The sequence below is a fragment of the Artemia sp. Qi Xiang Cuo genome, chromosome 7 (assembly GCF_049724085.1).
Source record: "Artemia sp. Qi Xiang Cuo chromosome 7, ASM4972408v1, whole genome shotgun sequence".
Taxonomy (NCBI): domain Eukaryota; kingdom Metazoa; phylum Arthropoda; class Branchiopoda; order Anostraca; family Artemiidae; genus Artemia; species Artemia sp. Qi Xiang Cuo.
In genome coordinates this window covers 18,684,529-18,700,220 of record NC_142800.1, presented here as the reverse complement: position 1 = coordinate 18,700,220, position 15,692 = coordinate 18,684,529, and the positions used below count along the sequence as shown (strand labels likewise).

At 34.6% G+C, this 15,692-nt stretch overlaps 1 protein-coding gene across 1 annotated transcript in view; it reads left to right on the top strand.

Annotated features, from left to right (window-relative positions):
• Positions 1-479: 479 nt before the first annotated feature.
• Positions 480-15,692, top strand: part of LOC148950026 (uncharacterized) — a 140,687-nt gene continuing 125,474 nt past the window's right edge. Inside the window, exons 1-2 of the mRNA XM_089092077.1 lie at positions 480-572; positions 13,022-13,202. The gene's annotated coding sequence lies outside the window, so the exon portion shown is untranslated. The remainder of the gene's footprint in view (positions 573-13,021; positions 13,203-15,692) is intronic.

The window sequence follows — 15,692 nt, the reverse complement described above, 5'->3', positions numbered from 1 at the left end:
GACATAATTGCTTAAGTATTTAATCTTTCCTGATTTACTGTTGATTTAAGATGGTTTTGTATTGGTTTTAGCATGGAAATTGATCTCTTTTCAGAAGAAACGCTTACTGGAATCATTAAGAATATTTTGCAATTTCGAAAAAATAGTTCATTTTGATGTTAGCGAGGGACCCTTTCAAACGTGGGGCCCGATTGGACCCAATCGTCTTTTATCAGGCCCTGAAAACATGCCAGTGTGTATTTCGAGCTTTCAGTAAAGTACTACGTTTATGTACTCCTATAATTGTTGGAAAATATCATCATTCCGTTTACTTGAACCTGTCTTATACATATTTGTTTGATAACACTAGGAGCAATAGTTTTTGTCCGTTTTAAGTTTACTTGCATGATTCCATCGGCTCAAGTGTTCGAGTTCAGCGGCACCTGCTTCTAATGATGATTCCTTTTTTCATTTTTCCGTTGACTATTTGAATTTTGAATTTTAATCCTTCAACGAACTGTGATCACAAATAACCTAAATTAAAATTAAAGTCTGGGGAGAATTGAAAAGAGAGAGACAAACATAGGGATACGGTAAGTCTTAATTTTGGATAATAATGCATAATTGTGGTTATTGACAATGAAACATGCATAGAAAACAATTCTTACTTCACCTAGGCTAGCCTAGCCCTAATTATATTTTTTGAATTTGTCTCTCTTGTTTCAACTTTATAGCCTACTTGCAAATTTGCCTCAATCAATTCTGATGATATCAAGAAACAGAAAAATAAATGGCAAATAGGCTAGGCCTATTTTAGGCTAGGCTATATAAAATGGGCTGGGGTAAAGTAGCCTAGGCTAGACTATAGTGGAAGTACCCTGAAAATATGTTAACAATTTCTCTGCATATTATGAAGTAGGCTAAGAATTGTTTTCTTAAAATGTTTCCTTCTCTATACTCCCTAGCCTATTAGGTCCAGGCATTGGCACCCACTTTTGTTTGTGGTTTTTTGTTGGAAGATGGAAAATTTTTTTGGTAGCCTAGCCTAATTTTGGAAAATTATTAGCTACTTTTTGCTATCTTGGAAAGGGATTGGGAAAATGTTCTCAGCTTCACAACTTTGCTCAATCCCAATTTTTAAGGTTAAATTTTTGCAAATACATTTCCTAAATTTAGAAAAGACCCATTAGGCTAATATGGCTCAAAATTCCACTCAAATAACAGGAGTTGCATTTTCAAAACTAAAACCAAAGAAACTGATAACTGAAACTTAAAGTAAAGTAGGGGTTTTGTCAAAATTTCAATAGGCATAGGCTAAGTTTAGACTGGTCAAGTAGCCTAGGCAAATTTCTATGACTCAGAAGTCAGAAGAGGGTTATCATAGAAGCTTGGCAATAGCCTACTTTCCCAGAGTATATTTTTAGGCCTAGCCTAGTCCTTTAGTTTAGCTAGAGGGCTAAGCTAAAATTCTAGTTTAGCTACTTTTTGCTATCTTTGATGGGTCTACAGATTAAAGTAGGCCTAGCCTATGTCCCAGAAATGTATTTTGAAGTACCTACCTCCACTCCTTCTATCTAGACAACAGTGACTTTTGATGATCTTTAAAAATCCTTGTTTTATAAAAGTGAAGCCTTGTAAAAGAGGTCTTCTGCTTAAATTAAGTACAAGAAAACTGTTTTCAGCTTCTCAACTTTGCTCAATCTCAATTTAGGAGGTTTTAAAGATCTGCAAATATATTTCCTAAATTTTGAAGAAAAAAAAACCATTGATATGGCTTAAAATTCTAATCAAATAACAGTAGTTGTATCTTCAGCAATAAAACCAGAGAAAAAGAAACTTTTAATTGAAAATGAAGGTAAATTATGAAAATTATGTTGTTTTGTCAAATTTTCAATATGGTAAAAAACCAGTATGCAATTGAGCAAAATCATGTTAATTCAAACCCCCACATATTATTACTAAATATCAATTAAGACAAATTGTATATAGCAATTAATAGCCTAAAATCTAAGCTATGCATCAATATGGTTAGCCTACTATTAAAATTATTTAAGATCAAACACTTTAAATTATTAGTTTATTGGCTCACCTAGAAGGGCCTCTTTTTGGAAATACCAATTATCCTATTTTGATATATATATATACTTTCAGTGTTTTAGTTACATTCACATATTAACAGATAGCTGATTGTCTTCTGATTCTGAAAATGTAAATTTTATTGCTTGATATATATCCTATAACTCACAAATATTAAATTTATTTGTTTTCTTTTCAATTGCCTGTCAAAACAGAGACCATGTTTTTAGTTTATGCTGACAAATTATTGGTGAAAATTTCATCAAGAAGGTGGGGCTCTTGTTACTACCCTCATTGCATCATGCTGTAATAATATAGGGGCAGTCCAAAAACCTGTCTCTATTTTTCTGGAATGCCAAAGAAAAGTGTTTTTTCCCAAAAAGAGGTCTTTCACCCTAGGTAAATTTTTTACCTGTCAAGTAGGCACATTTTTAAGCCTTAGAAATCAGAAAAGAATTAACATAGAAGCCAGGCCATACCCAGGATTGTTTTTTTGGGGGGGGGGGGATTTACACACAAAAAAACCCTAAAAAAACACATACAAAATTTGTTTATATCCATTTTTGTTACATTTTTACGAGTCAAAAAAAAATTTCGGGAGGGGTTCAAACCCCCTAACACCCCTTCCTCTGGGTACAGCCTAGCATAGAAGATGGCAATACCTTCCCAGAATATGTTTTTGGCCATGGATTCATTACTGAAAGTTTCATTTTCCTAACCTAGCCTCCTTCAAAGATAGCAAAAAGTAGCTAAGCTAAAATTTTTACCAAAGTTTAAAATACTGATGCTTTTTTGTTAACCTTAATTGTAGGTCAGTAATTTAAACTTTTCTGAATTTATCTAAACATGCTAAAAAAAATTGGTTAGTGAGAAAAAAATACTGTTTGTTGCTTATTCCAGAATGGTAATTATTATTTTCCTTATTCTTAATAGTAAAATGTTATTTTAAAACAAATCTGCAGGAATTGAAAAAAAAGAGCCTAAAACCCCTCTAAAAAGAATTCAAAGCAAACCTGACATTTTTTGAGGGGCTTTTTTCTCTTTGCAATCTTTTCAGTAGCTTGATAACACCTTTCCAGGATATAATTTAGGGTCCCAATTCATTCCTGAAAGTTTCATTGACATAGCTCAGCTACTTAGCAAGATAGAAAGAAACCCTTTAATTACAGGCCTCTCACTACATTCTTAATTATGAAAAAAGTTTGTATTTTTAGCCTAGGCTCATAAAGTTTTTATTTTTCTTGTCATCAGTTGGAAAGCACTTGTAGTTGCTGTCTTTTCCCTTATAAAGGACAAGTGCAGCAAATGTGCAAGAGTTTTATTTAAAACCTTTCTAACTGTAACACTGCATGTTTTGTGAACATACATTTTCTTCTGTTCAAAAGACATTGTTACATCTAACTTGGTTCCTATATTGACCCTATATCTTCTTGTACTATGCTATCTATAACTTTTTCTGAGCTCTCCCATTCTTCCATCTAATAAAGTAGCATGCAGTGACAGTGTGGAAGAATGCCTGTCAAAGGTACAAAAGCTGATGCTCTGAACTTCAGGACTAGTGCCAGAACTGCTTACCTGGCCTCTTGCTGCCATATTGAAGAGAAGTCATTAGGTCAAAGTGCCCTTTGGAGTTTCCAGTGCCTGTGGCTGGATGATTTGAATCCTGAGACAAGAAAAAGCAACTTTGTGAAAATTGTTGGATTTATGCCTTTATGTGTGAATACAGAAGCTGCCAGTGACAAATGGAACTTGCTCCAGCTGGAACCAAGTTTGCCTGTGAACCTGACTTCATCAAGGATTGATATTTTATGGAATTCGGTTTTTAGTCTGAAAAACCATCAAGAAAAGACAACATATCCCCTTGTTACAAAGATAGTGAAAATAGCTCTCTGCATGTTACACAGGAATGCTGATGTTGAATGTGATTTTTCCCAGTCAGGATGGATCATGACTGAGGAAGAATCATCAATGAAAGTGAAATTGCTCAGTGCTAGACTGGTAATCTCTGATGCTCTAAAGAAGCTTGAGAACAGACCCAAGTTAGTCCCTATTGCCAGGGAGCTATTAAATTTGGGGCAAAATGCATGCCAGAGCTATAAATTGTACCTTGAAGCTGAGCAATCTAGACAGGCTGATGAGGAGTCAAAAAGAAAAGAAGAAGACTGCAAGAGAAGAAGAGGAAAAAAAGAGAATGTTATCTGTGAAGAAGACTATTGAATACCTGGAAAAAGATTTGATTGAGAAGAAGTCAGTTGAAAAGGAGAAGAGACAAGTAGCACAAAGGCTTCTTCCATTTGGGCGTCCCATTTGGGACGCCACAGATGATGATTAACTATCATCACTGAAGCTGGCAGACACAGGATTCGTCCTATCACTAGCAAGTGCGATTTAAGGTAATTTAAGGTAAAAACACCATAGATGCCAAAGACTTTGTAAAATAAGCCTTGCACAAAGTATGATTGAGGCTTTGAGCCAGAAGATGCATGAACACGATAAGGCAGCCAGAGAGGTTGGGCTGATACAGAGGAAGGTAAACAAATGAAAGTTGTTCTTAATTTTGTCATATTTTGCCAAAAAGAACAATTAGAGTAGAGTATTTTTTACCATTGTATTTTGTACTTTTATATATACTATGTACTTTTGTACTTTTATATAAATTGAAAGCATTTAACTGAACTCATAAAAAAAAACAAGAAGAATAGTTGTGCCAGTGATGAAAACACCAACTGCCACTTTTTGTGTCCATGGACAGTTTCTGAGTTGCACATATTATAAATTTAGGTTCATAATTGATTCATCAAAAGTTCATAAAGGTTATATTTTTGTGGTCAAAAGTTCATATTTTTCACAAAAATCTAGTGGGAGGCCTGTATTTAGAATTTTACCATTTTAGATAGTTGAGATTGGCTGATAGTTGGGATTAGGCTTGTTAAAATTGACTGACTACAATCTAGGAAATCCTTTTTTTCATATCTAAACTCAATCAAAAGTAACTGTATCCTACTTATTTAAATAAAATTATTCTGGTTCACAACACTTTCTGTAAATTGAATGTATCCATAGTAGAATCTGTCTATAATTTAGATACTTTAAGATCCCATTTCCAAGATTGGGTACTATTTTCCAAGTTCAGCCTCAAGCTTATAGCACATGTCAATGATTAGGTTCCACTGTGCATTTAAAATTGCTAGTGTTGTGTATAATTAAAACATTAATGCTAATTACATTCTTATTCAGAAAATTTTGACATATTGAATGGTTAAATATCATTTTTCTAGGTGCTATAATAAAGATTTTAAAGTGATTTAGCTCTTCAAGTGGGGATTTGCTAACAAACTACTGAATATCTTACCCTTGTTAGTTCATAATTCAAATCATCCCAATGTGAAAAGAAACAAACCCAATGTGAAAAGAAACAGGCTTTTTTGCAAAGACATTTGCAGTGTCTCACTTAGGCATTTGATTTGCAAATTTAAAACATTGTTAGTACTACCAACTGTCCATGTTTATGAAAGATATATTTTGATCATTTAATTGATCAGACATTGAACTACCTAAGTAATGGGGGATGTTACCCTAATTGTTAACACTAGTAGGGCATCAAGGCCATATCCCGGGGGGGGGTTATACATTACCCTCAACTCCAATTACTAAACACCCCCTGTGATGTAACATGTCACGCATAATTGTGTCACCCTCAATTATATAGGTAAACATTCCATAACACCTACATCTCTTGCATTCCTCTTTTCTAATACTGAAGCAAGATTGCGTCATCCATATTACATTGTCATAACACCTGGTCATGGAAACAGAGAAGCACTTGAAACTGGAATTTTGTGGAAACCAAGTATTTTGCAGAATTGGGGGGGGGGGGTGTCATTTGATGTAAGACCATTTATAACAGAGACTGCTTGTATTATAGGATATCTGGCCATTAAAACAGGGGTGTGTTGTGGGATGTAAGACCAGCTGGCCGTTTGTAATGTAGGATACTTGACCCTTTAAAATCCATGGGCTGCGCTTGTATTGCACAGGTAAGTGTAATAGCACCTTGAGGGACTAGTAGCTTTGCTTATACCCCTCCCCTATCTGACCATTTAAAACTTGAACCCTCCCACTACTAGTGAAAACATTTAAAATGTAGTTTTCAGTAAAGTGTAAATTATATTCTGGCCTTGAGAAGGTATGGTGGTTGTTTGCCCAACTCAAGTTAATTTCTGCTGGTTTTGAGTTCGAATCAGTGAAATATTTCAATTTCTGTGCGTTTTTGTACCATTTATTTATTGACAGTAATTTGTGGTAGTTTTATGTTTGGTAGATCATTTGGTTTTATTTTTGCTCATTTTTGGTCTAATAGAGTTCTTTACTTTTCTTTCAAAACTTATTTTGTGGAAAAGTTTTTTTTAATCAATGATCAATAAATTGATTCTATTTGGTAGCACACTTACTTTTCATCGATATTTCATTTGCATTTCCAATGAGGCAATTGGTTGCACTGACACTATGGTATTTTTGACATAAAAATGATTATGTTTGTCTCATTTTCATCTGCTTTCAAAAACTTGGTTGCTTATTTATTTAGAGTACCAAGGACAGTGAGAGTGAAATCCGAATTTAAATTTTTATTTGAATTTTTAAGATAAAATTTTTTAGTTAATTTAGTTAAATTTTTGTTGAATTAGTTGAAATTTTTCAGTGTAAACTTATACTGCAGTACATGTCTTAAAAATGAGAAAAAATTAAGCTCAGTTTTAATGAAAAGACTGCTGCATGCTGTTATGCAGTTGTTGCTTGTAGTGGGCATGGATACAACCCACTTTCTGTGTAGATAAACATGCCAATTATATTTTACACTAGTGGTGCTCCTTTCTTAAGTAGCAGTTACTACTTAAGCAGCATTTGTTTTTGTAAAATTTTACTAATTGACATAAAAAGGAATTCTTGTTGTAAATAAGTTGGTAGTCAGAGTTAAACCTCTCAACATCTCGCTAAGTTCAAAGCTATTGTACATTCCAGGATTGTTGACCTTTGCATAACCAAATGGCAAAAAACAATATTGTCCAGAAACTCAGAATTGTACAACCCATTCCAACCTATTTGAAATTATTTTCACTAACACCAGAGGCATGAGATGAACTATTATGGGCTTTACTGTTTCAAATCTACAACCAATCTTTAAGAACTGAAAGTAAGAACAACTACACAACTTACACTGCACTCAAATGGTCTTTTTATTACTACATAAATGTACTTCATTGCCAATCTCAACACAAGGCCTAAATCAAAACATAAGAAATTCTTCTTAAGGATTGCATTTCTAAATGTATTTCTGTATGTGGAAATGTTCTTTTCTCACCAAATCGGCATGGCTGAACTTATTCTACTATCAATACTTAAAGGTCTTCAATTATGAGATGGAAAGTAAATCTAGCTTAGCTTTCCATTATTTATTTCCATAGTTCATCAATAATGGATAACTGACAGACCATTATCTATTGGAAAGCCAATCTAGCCTGTTAGTAGAAAGTGTTTCTGGCTAGTGTCTTGGTGATAAATTCAAATTTTTACATTTGTGACTTTAATAAAAGTCCTAATTTTTGCAAACTTGCAAAATCATGATTCAGACACATTTTAATTGATAAAACTGATTGTGACAATAAAAGCATGGTCCATTTGTTAAAGCAAAAACTTAATTTTCAGTTATTCAGTCAGTTGTAGAATTTTCACTAGTCAATATTATAAGCCAACTTTGCCTTCTATTGTTTTTTTTTTGCCACTGGAACTTTCTAAAACATGGCATGTTAGAAATTAGGGCATTAAGTCATATTAATTTTGTACTTATTATCAATATTGTACTTATTATGGTTCCAGTAGCATTCCTGTCCAATGGTCTGGATAGTGTTATTAGACATTAGGCCCATAAAAATACAATTGACATGCATCTCTGCTTTATTGGCCTTTCCTGGTAGTTGTGCTCAGAAAGCAGCAGCAGCATCCATTGGGGGCAGGGGTGCCTCCTAGATCACCCCCCCACCTGAGATTTCAAAAAATACCTATAGGCAAATAATTTCATACAGTTTGCCACCCTAAATTTTCGTAAATTGACACTAAATCAGCCCATAGGATATAAATCTTGAACTAAGATAATTTAGTAGTTGTTCTTAAAACATTGCAAGAAAAAAAAAAGTCAAACTCCGAGCATAAAGAACGAGGGTTTGAGGAGGGGCAGCCTCCCTCGTATACAGAAAAATATGTTCATTTTAAGTTTCAATGTTGCCCTTTACTTTATTACAAAAAACCTATTTTTTTCTATTTAATACTACCCAAAGAGTGTGTCAAACGACAGGCTTAGAAAAAGAAAACCACAGCATATACTCTTTTGTGGGGAACTCTTCCCTCAACCAAGACTTGGTTCTTCCTTTGCCTAGAGGTACAGTTTGGTACTTTTGTCTTATAACCACCACACTCAAGATCTTGTATTGCAAACAAGATCTGTGTTTTGTATCGAATTCTAAGCTATTCTCGATTGTTTTTATTTAAACACCTAGTTATTATGGTCCATGCTTAACACCTCTTAAAGTAAAAAAATTGTTGTTAAAGTGTTTAGTTCTGAAGAGGCCATGCCCAAGACTGTTATCATAGTATGATTGAAGCCTCCAACACTTTTCACCACCCAAGGGCAATGTCACTTCCTCTCCCCTCCCATTAACAATGCAACCCCCCTTTTAATGTCCAGATTTAACTCTTGGACACATCTACACAAATTTTTTTTTTTTTTTTTTTTTTTTTTATTGGTATTAAGAACCAAATGCTGTAAAAAGAAGCGTGTTTGGATAATACTGCAAACGAGCAAACTTTTGTATGTGGCCCAAAGCCAAATTTGAGCATTAAACAGTGGCTCCAAAAATGTCATGGCAGCACCTATTGTATTTGGGAAGGTTGTTGACTATAAGTAATGTTACTAAAATTAAAAATTTTTAGCCCTCATATGCTGTTTAATTTGAACTCTTTTGTCACCAATGATTTTGTTATCAAATATTTATTTATTTTAAGTAACTATTTAGGAAAAAAAGTTATTATGGAAGTGGTTTGTTCAAATTTATTTATTATAACATATAAAATAGATATCCAGTTTAGTGGACGATGTGACCAGCTTGTGATACAAAACAAAATTTTATAAACTTGAATATATTTTTTTATTTGGTGCCCACTGCTCCCAAGGATTGCATAAGTAGGTCCTAATAATTATGTAAGTTTCCACTGAATACATTTAATCAACCCAGTTTTATTTTAACTTTCCTTGGCACTTTAACAAGTTGATAGGTAGTAGAAGTAGCTTTTTCTGTTTTGGTTTTAGCTACAGGAGGGACATTGGCGCCCATAAGTTTAATTTTAGGGGGGGGGGTTACCTGGTCTAGTCAGCACTTCCAGTGCTGAATAATAGAAATCACAAAACGAAAAATATCCTAGGCAGCGCAATAGTGCTGCCTAAGTAAAGAGCAATGTGGGCACAGTGTAGTATTTGTTTGTTTGTTTGTTTGTTTTTTTTTTTTTTTTTTAAATATATTTTTTTTTTTTTACCAGGGCACTTCTTATAGAAAGAAATGTCTTAAAAACTTCAAAAAGAGCTTATTCGATTGGAAATTGAGAGGGCTAGTGCCCACTGCCCCTTCTTTAATATTCAAGCGTGATTGGAGGTCAACCACCGCCAATCCCGCACGCTAATCATATTCCCAAACACATAAAAACAAAATTTGCAGACAACCTTTTTGTTCAGCGTAGTTGATAGGTCCGGAAATTATGACTTTGAGGATGATACACCCCCCCCCCTTATTAGTTATGCCCTGGGGAATATAAGGTTTTTATAAAAAGGGCGGTTGTATAAACCTCGGATGGGGCTCATTGGATTGGTAATCAGAAGTTCTAGTGGTCTCTTTAATAGTCAAAAGTAATAGGTCACCCCCCCCCCCCTCCCCCTGTTCCAATCATTTCTCCAAATACCTCCAATCAAAATTTTTAGATAGACATTTTGTTCAGCGTAGTTGAAAGGTCCAGAAATTATGTCGTTGAGGATTAAATCCCCCCCCCATAGCCCTCAGGGCAAGGGTTTTAAGTAACGCCCTGGGTCATATAAGGTTGTAATAGAAAGGGTGGTTGTATAAACTTTGGAGAGGGCTCACTGGATTGGTATTCAGAAGTTAATGTGCTATTTTAAGAGTCAAAGTGATCAGAGGGCAGATATCCCCCCCCCCCACACACACACACGTTGTATTTTCCCAAAATGCATCTGATATAAATTTTAAAATGGTCATTTGTTGTTGTAGAAACTTCGAAAATGGCTCACTCGGTTGGAAATTTAAAGGGCTAGTGCTTTCTTTAATATTCAATAGTTATTGGGGGGGGGGGCAACCACTGGAGCCCCCCCCCATACACACACCCATCATTTCCCCAAACACTTCCAATCTAAATTTTGAGATAGCTATTTTGTTTAACGTAGTTTAAAAGTCCAGAAATGATGTCTTTGCGGATGAGACCCCCCCCCCCCTGTAGAGCCCTCAGGGCAAGATTTGTTAGTTATGCTCCAAGGGAATATAAGATTTTTATTGGAAAATAAGATTTTTATTAGAAAGTATGGTCATCTAAACTTCGAAGGGGGCTCATTGGATTGGAAATACGAAGTTAAGTGCCCTTTTAGGAGTCAAATTTATACCCCCCCCCTCACGTCATATTTTCCCCAAATGCATCCGATAGAAATTTGAGATAGCCATTTGTTCAAAAATAGTCCAAAGATCACATAACAAGGCCATTGGGGTTGACACAACCCCTGAGGGTCTGGGGGTAAAGGTTGTAAGTTATGCCCTGGGGGCATGTAATGTTTTTTATAGAAGGGGCGTTCTTGTGAACTTTAGAGGAGACTCATTCTATTAGAAATGTATAGTTCTAGTTCTATTTTAAGAGTCAAACGTGATGGAGGGAAAATTACCCCATCCCCTCCCTCACATGCTCTTTCCCCCAAACACATTCAATTGAAATTGAGTGGCAGGCATTTTGTAACCAATAGCCCAGAGAGCATATACCAATGTCTTCAGTAATCAAATATAAGGAATATTTAGGCGGATGTTGAACTAAGTCATACAAACTATGAACATGTGAACTTTCGAAAAGGTGACAAAGCAATATCTCAAGAAGAACTTATATTATTAAGTTAGACCTTAAGGGTAAGTAGTGGGGGATTTTGAACTAGCCAGAAGGCACTATGTTTATACTTTTAATACTACCACTACGGTTACTGTAGCTAATGACGCTAAGAGTATTAAGATGAAACTTCTAGGAAGCGTTTAGGTGGATTTTCAATTAAAAAAAAAGAACAAGAAAAAAAAAAAAAAAAAAAGCAGGTTTTCAAAAGGGCATGTAAGCAATGTGATAGGCAGCACCACTCTATGATAGCTAGCCATATCGTTGAAACATTTAAAGGAGCTAATTTGAAACAAAATTAAAAGTTCTAATGTCCTTTTTAAGAGTAAAAAGAGATTGGAGGACAATCAGCCCTTCTCTCACGGCGATTCATTTTCCAAACACATCCAGTCAAAATTTTGAGACAACCATTTTGTTCAGCATACTAGAAAGGTCCAGTAACTCTGTCTTTAGCAACTATGTCTATGTCTTATTGGGCGTGTCAATCCCCCCACCCCCAATTATGAAATTAGTCCATTATGCTATAAAACTAAATCAAAACGCTTTGTGTTTACGGCTGCCGATAAGAGACTCCATCAATAGGCTATAACAAGAACGACTGGGGGTATTAAGTAGCAGTTTTCGGGGCTACTACAATTACTACTTCTCTTATAATTTAAATAAATCAAAAGAGTATAAGTAAATATATAGTGTAAGTGTATCCAGGTTGTCAAAGAGCATAGATAGAATCTTTTGGAATTATATTAAGTTTTATTTTTCAGGTCAACTTGAGGCGGTATAGAGTTAAACTAAAAAAATACTATTTGTGTTGGGATTAAAAATTATTGAAAAAGTTTCTCCCAACACACAAATAGCAAGCCAAACTATGGATTCTTATGGAAAAACTGAAAATAAATTAGACATTTTTTTTATGAATATGACTATGTCAATAAAAAACAAAGAGAAATTAATTAAAAAAACTTGCCACAAAACAAGTTTTTCAAAGAAAAGTAAAGAGCTCTATTAAGCCAAGAATGGGCAGAAATAAAGTCAAGTAATCTTCCAAGCGTAAAACTATCACAAATCACTATGAATAAATGAATGAAACTGAAAACGAACAGAAATTAGTTTAAATAGCCGAGTCAAACTAAAAACGAGTAAAAATTAACATTAGTAGGGGTGATAACCCCATGCCTTCTAAAGACCAGGACATAATTTGTGCTTTACTGAAAACAAAATACGTTTTAAATGTTTTCACTTGTTTTACTTATAAAAAAAAAATATATAAGACTTTAAGGAATAAACATCAGTATATGTATATTAAACTGACAATCCATAGTCATTTTTTTTCAGTAAAGCCTAAATTTTGTTCTTGTCTTGAGAAGACATGGGGGTTGTCAGCCCTACTTGTGTTAATTTTTGCTCGTTTTGAGTTTACCTTGGCTATTTATTCTAATTTCTGTTCGTTTTAGTTTCATTTGTTTACTGATAGAAGTGATTTGTGGTAATTTTACGCTTTTAAGATTTTTCGACTGTATTTCTGCCCACTTTTGGCTTAATGGAGCTCTTTACTTTTCTTTGAAAAACTTGTTTTGTGGAAAAAGGTTTTTAAATTAATACAAATATAAGGCAGTGTGATTCAGCCAGTGGGGGCTGGAGCCCCATGTCCCCTCCCCTTATGGGTGCCCATGAGGAGGTAAGAGATATCAAATTAATGCTTCCATATGTTTTTTTGTGATTTGTTGCTTTGACTTCCCTAAATATGTGCTAAAAAAATGTTCTTTCTCAGATACCAAGCTGCAAGATGTGTGATAACATATTGGTAGCTGTGAGGTTGCGTCCCTTAATAGAGCGAGAAACTACTAATGGAAATCCAATATGTTGGAAGGTGGAGAACAGTACTGATGTATATCAAATTGACCCACAGACTAAAAAAATTCCTGAATATTCCAGTTCTGTTTTCAAATTTGGTAAGTTGTTTAATTTAGTATAGCCAAATTTTATGATAAGATTCATTGCTCCATCAATGGGTGTAACCAGCCTTGGCTATTTGAGTTATTTATTAAATATAATGAAGTTATTTAGTTTGATATAACTTTACGATAAGATTCATGGCTTCATCAATGGGTGCTACCAGCCTTGGCTATTTGTTAATTATCAGTTGTAAAGGTAATCAGCTCATGCAACAGACACTAACTATCTGTATGCTATATCAGGCTCAGTTGCATGAACTTACTTCATGTGTGGTAGAGGAACTCTTCAAAATATATGAAATGAACAAATAACAGGGAAACATTATGGTAATTGAAATGGCAGCAGAATGAAATGGATTATGATTCATTTTTGGTAATATAAGGTAAAGGTAGTCGAGAGCTCTTTGGATCATGCATGTGATTTTACAAATTTTTTGGTCAAAAACATTAGCATAAAAAAAGATAATAAAGCGGGGTTGTAAATTATGGATTAGTATGATTGCTATGGGGAGTCTGAGTCTTTTTTCTTTGTGGTTTATGGGGCTGGAAAATAAATAATGACTATGCTAATGTCAAAAAAGTGTTTGGTGTAGTCTAATTTCTTATATCCCTTTGTTGCTACAGGTATTGAGTGTTTTAACTAAATGCATACAACTGTTGTTGCCAAAGGAGACGGTCTTGCATACTGGAAGACGAAAATTTTTTACTATAACCTCTACTCCTTTAAATTGTTCTGTTATGATGAAATGTTCCTTGTGCAAGCTTTTCGTCTTCTTATAATCTTTGGAGACTAGACATGAACACGATAATTTGTTTTTGGAAGGGGGGGGGGGTTGTTAATTTTATTAAAAAAATAAAACAAATGGACAAATTATTTGGAAAATATGAGAAATCATATGGACCTCATGAGAGTATCACAATTTTGGGGGTTGGGAGGGACATAGACTTGGACCCCGACGATGGTTCTAGTTGCTTAATAACAAATTTTCTTGGTCCCATTTGAATTAATAATTGGCTTGAGTGGTTTGGTTATATCATCCAGATGGACAGAGACCGAATCCCTAGAGTAGGCCTTCTAAATAACCCTCAAGATGGCTAGAACTAATGGAAATGAAATCCTGGCTGTTTGCTCAACAAAAAATTTTCCAAGCTAAACGTATGGACAATATATCTACACCACTATCCTGGAAAAGTCTTTCTGTTTCAGAAAATAAACTTTTTGGGCAAAACTGTCAAATAGAACATAACTGTCGGCAAGCATTGCAAAGCGACGCGAATTGCAAATTTTTAGCATGTTGCTCAGGACAACCTGTACCGTCCCTATCTTTCTTTACCGTCCCAACAAAAAGTTGGCCCTTGGACAAGCGGATTGAGGGTGTTTTAGGAGCCACATGCCTATTTTGTGTTCCACAGACAGAAGACTATTGCGTGATACTGCTCAAAACAAGGTCAAATATGCCAACCTTTTTGTTAACATAGTCACAATAATGCTGATAAAATATGTTTTATTCTAAAGTGTGTTTTGATAATAGATCTGCATTGGGATGTACATGGTAAACCTTTATGAATTCACTGAATAAGGATTTTGAAGTCCTCTAGCTTGTATAATTCTTACCTAGCTCAAGAGTCTGTCAGACGACAAAAATAAAAACGACAAAAATTAAGAGGCCCCGAAACCTTCAACTTGATTCCTCACCAGTGAGACGAAATTGGTCGTACTTAATACAGTGCAGATAAAATTTAACACCCTTTAATGATTTTTGACCTGTAAACTTATAAACAGGATATACTTGTGTGAAGCCTATTTTGGATTTATTACGAGCTACAAAATAATTCTGTTACTAAGGAGAAATCTATTACATAGAGTAAAATACCGAAAATAAATAATTCAGTGACTTAGTGTTAAGCATCTACTTTGGACAAACTTGTGTGAACCCTATTTAGAAATTATTATGAATTGTGAAATAAAGAGAAGCCTTTTATGTATTTTAAAAATGCCGAATATAATTAACGCAGCGACTTAGTGCTTATAGTTTTCTAGTTGTTGATTAAATTTGATGTAATCCTTTTTTTGGTACTTGTATGTTTTACCCCCTGCAGCTCAAGAAGTGAAGTTAGGTTAATCCTAATAATATATACCTAAGTATGATAAAAATATAATACTTTGGAAACAAATTTGGGCTTTGTATTTGCACATTTGGGGGGGGGGGGGTTAAGGTACAGCGGGGCTGCATGCAAAATGTGTTGGCTACAATTATTATGATATTATAAAGTAAGAATTGTGTTCTGACTTCACACTGTCCAAATACTTTTTTGCATGGGTAGCACTGATGTGTCGTCTTTTTTTTCTTCTGCTGCGGCTGCTCTTTTTTTCTTCTTTGCTAGAGGAGTACTGGACATCGTAGAGAGCTGTTTAACTGCTCATTTAAAAGAGTATTTCTGGAATGGAAAGGTTGCGAAAAATGAAAAGGGTACTGCAATAATCTC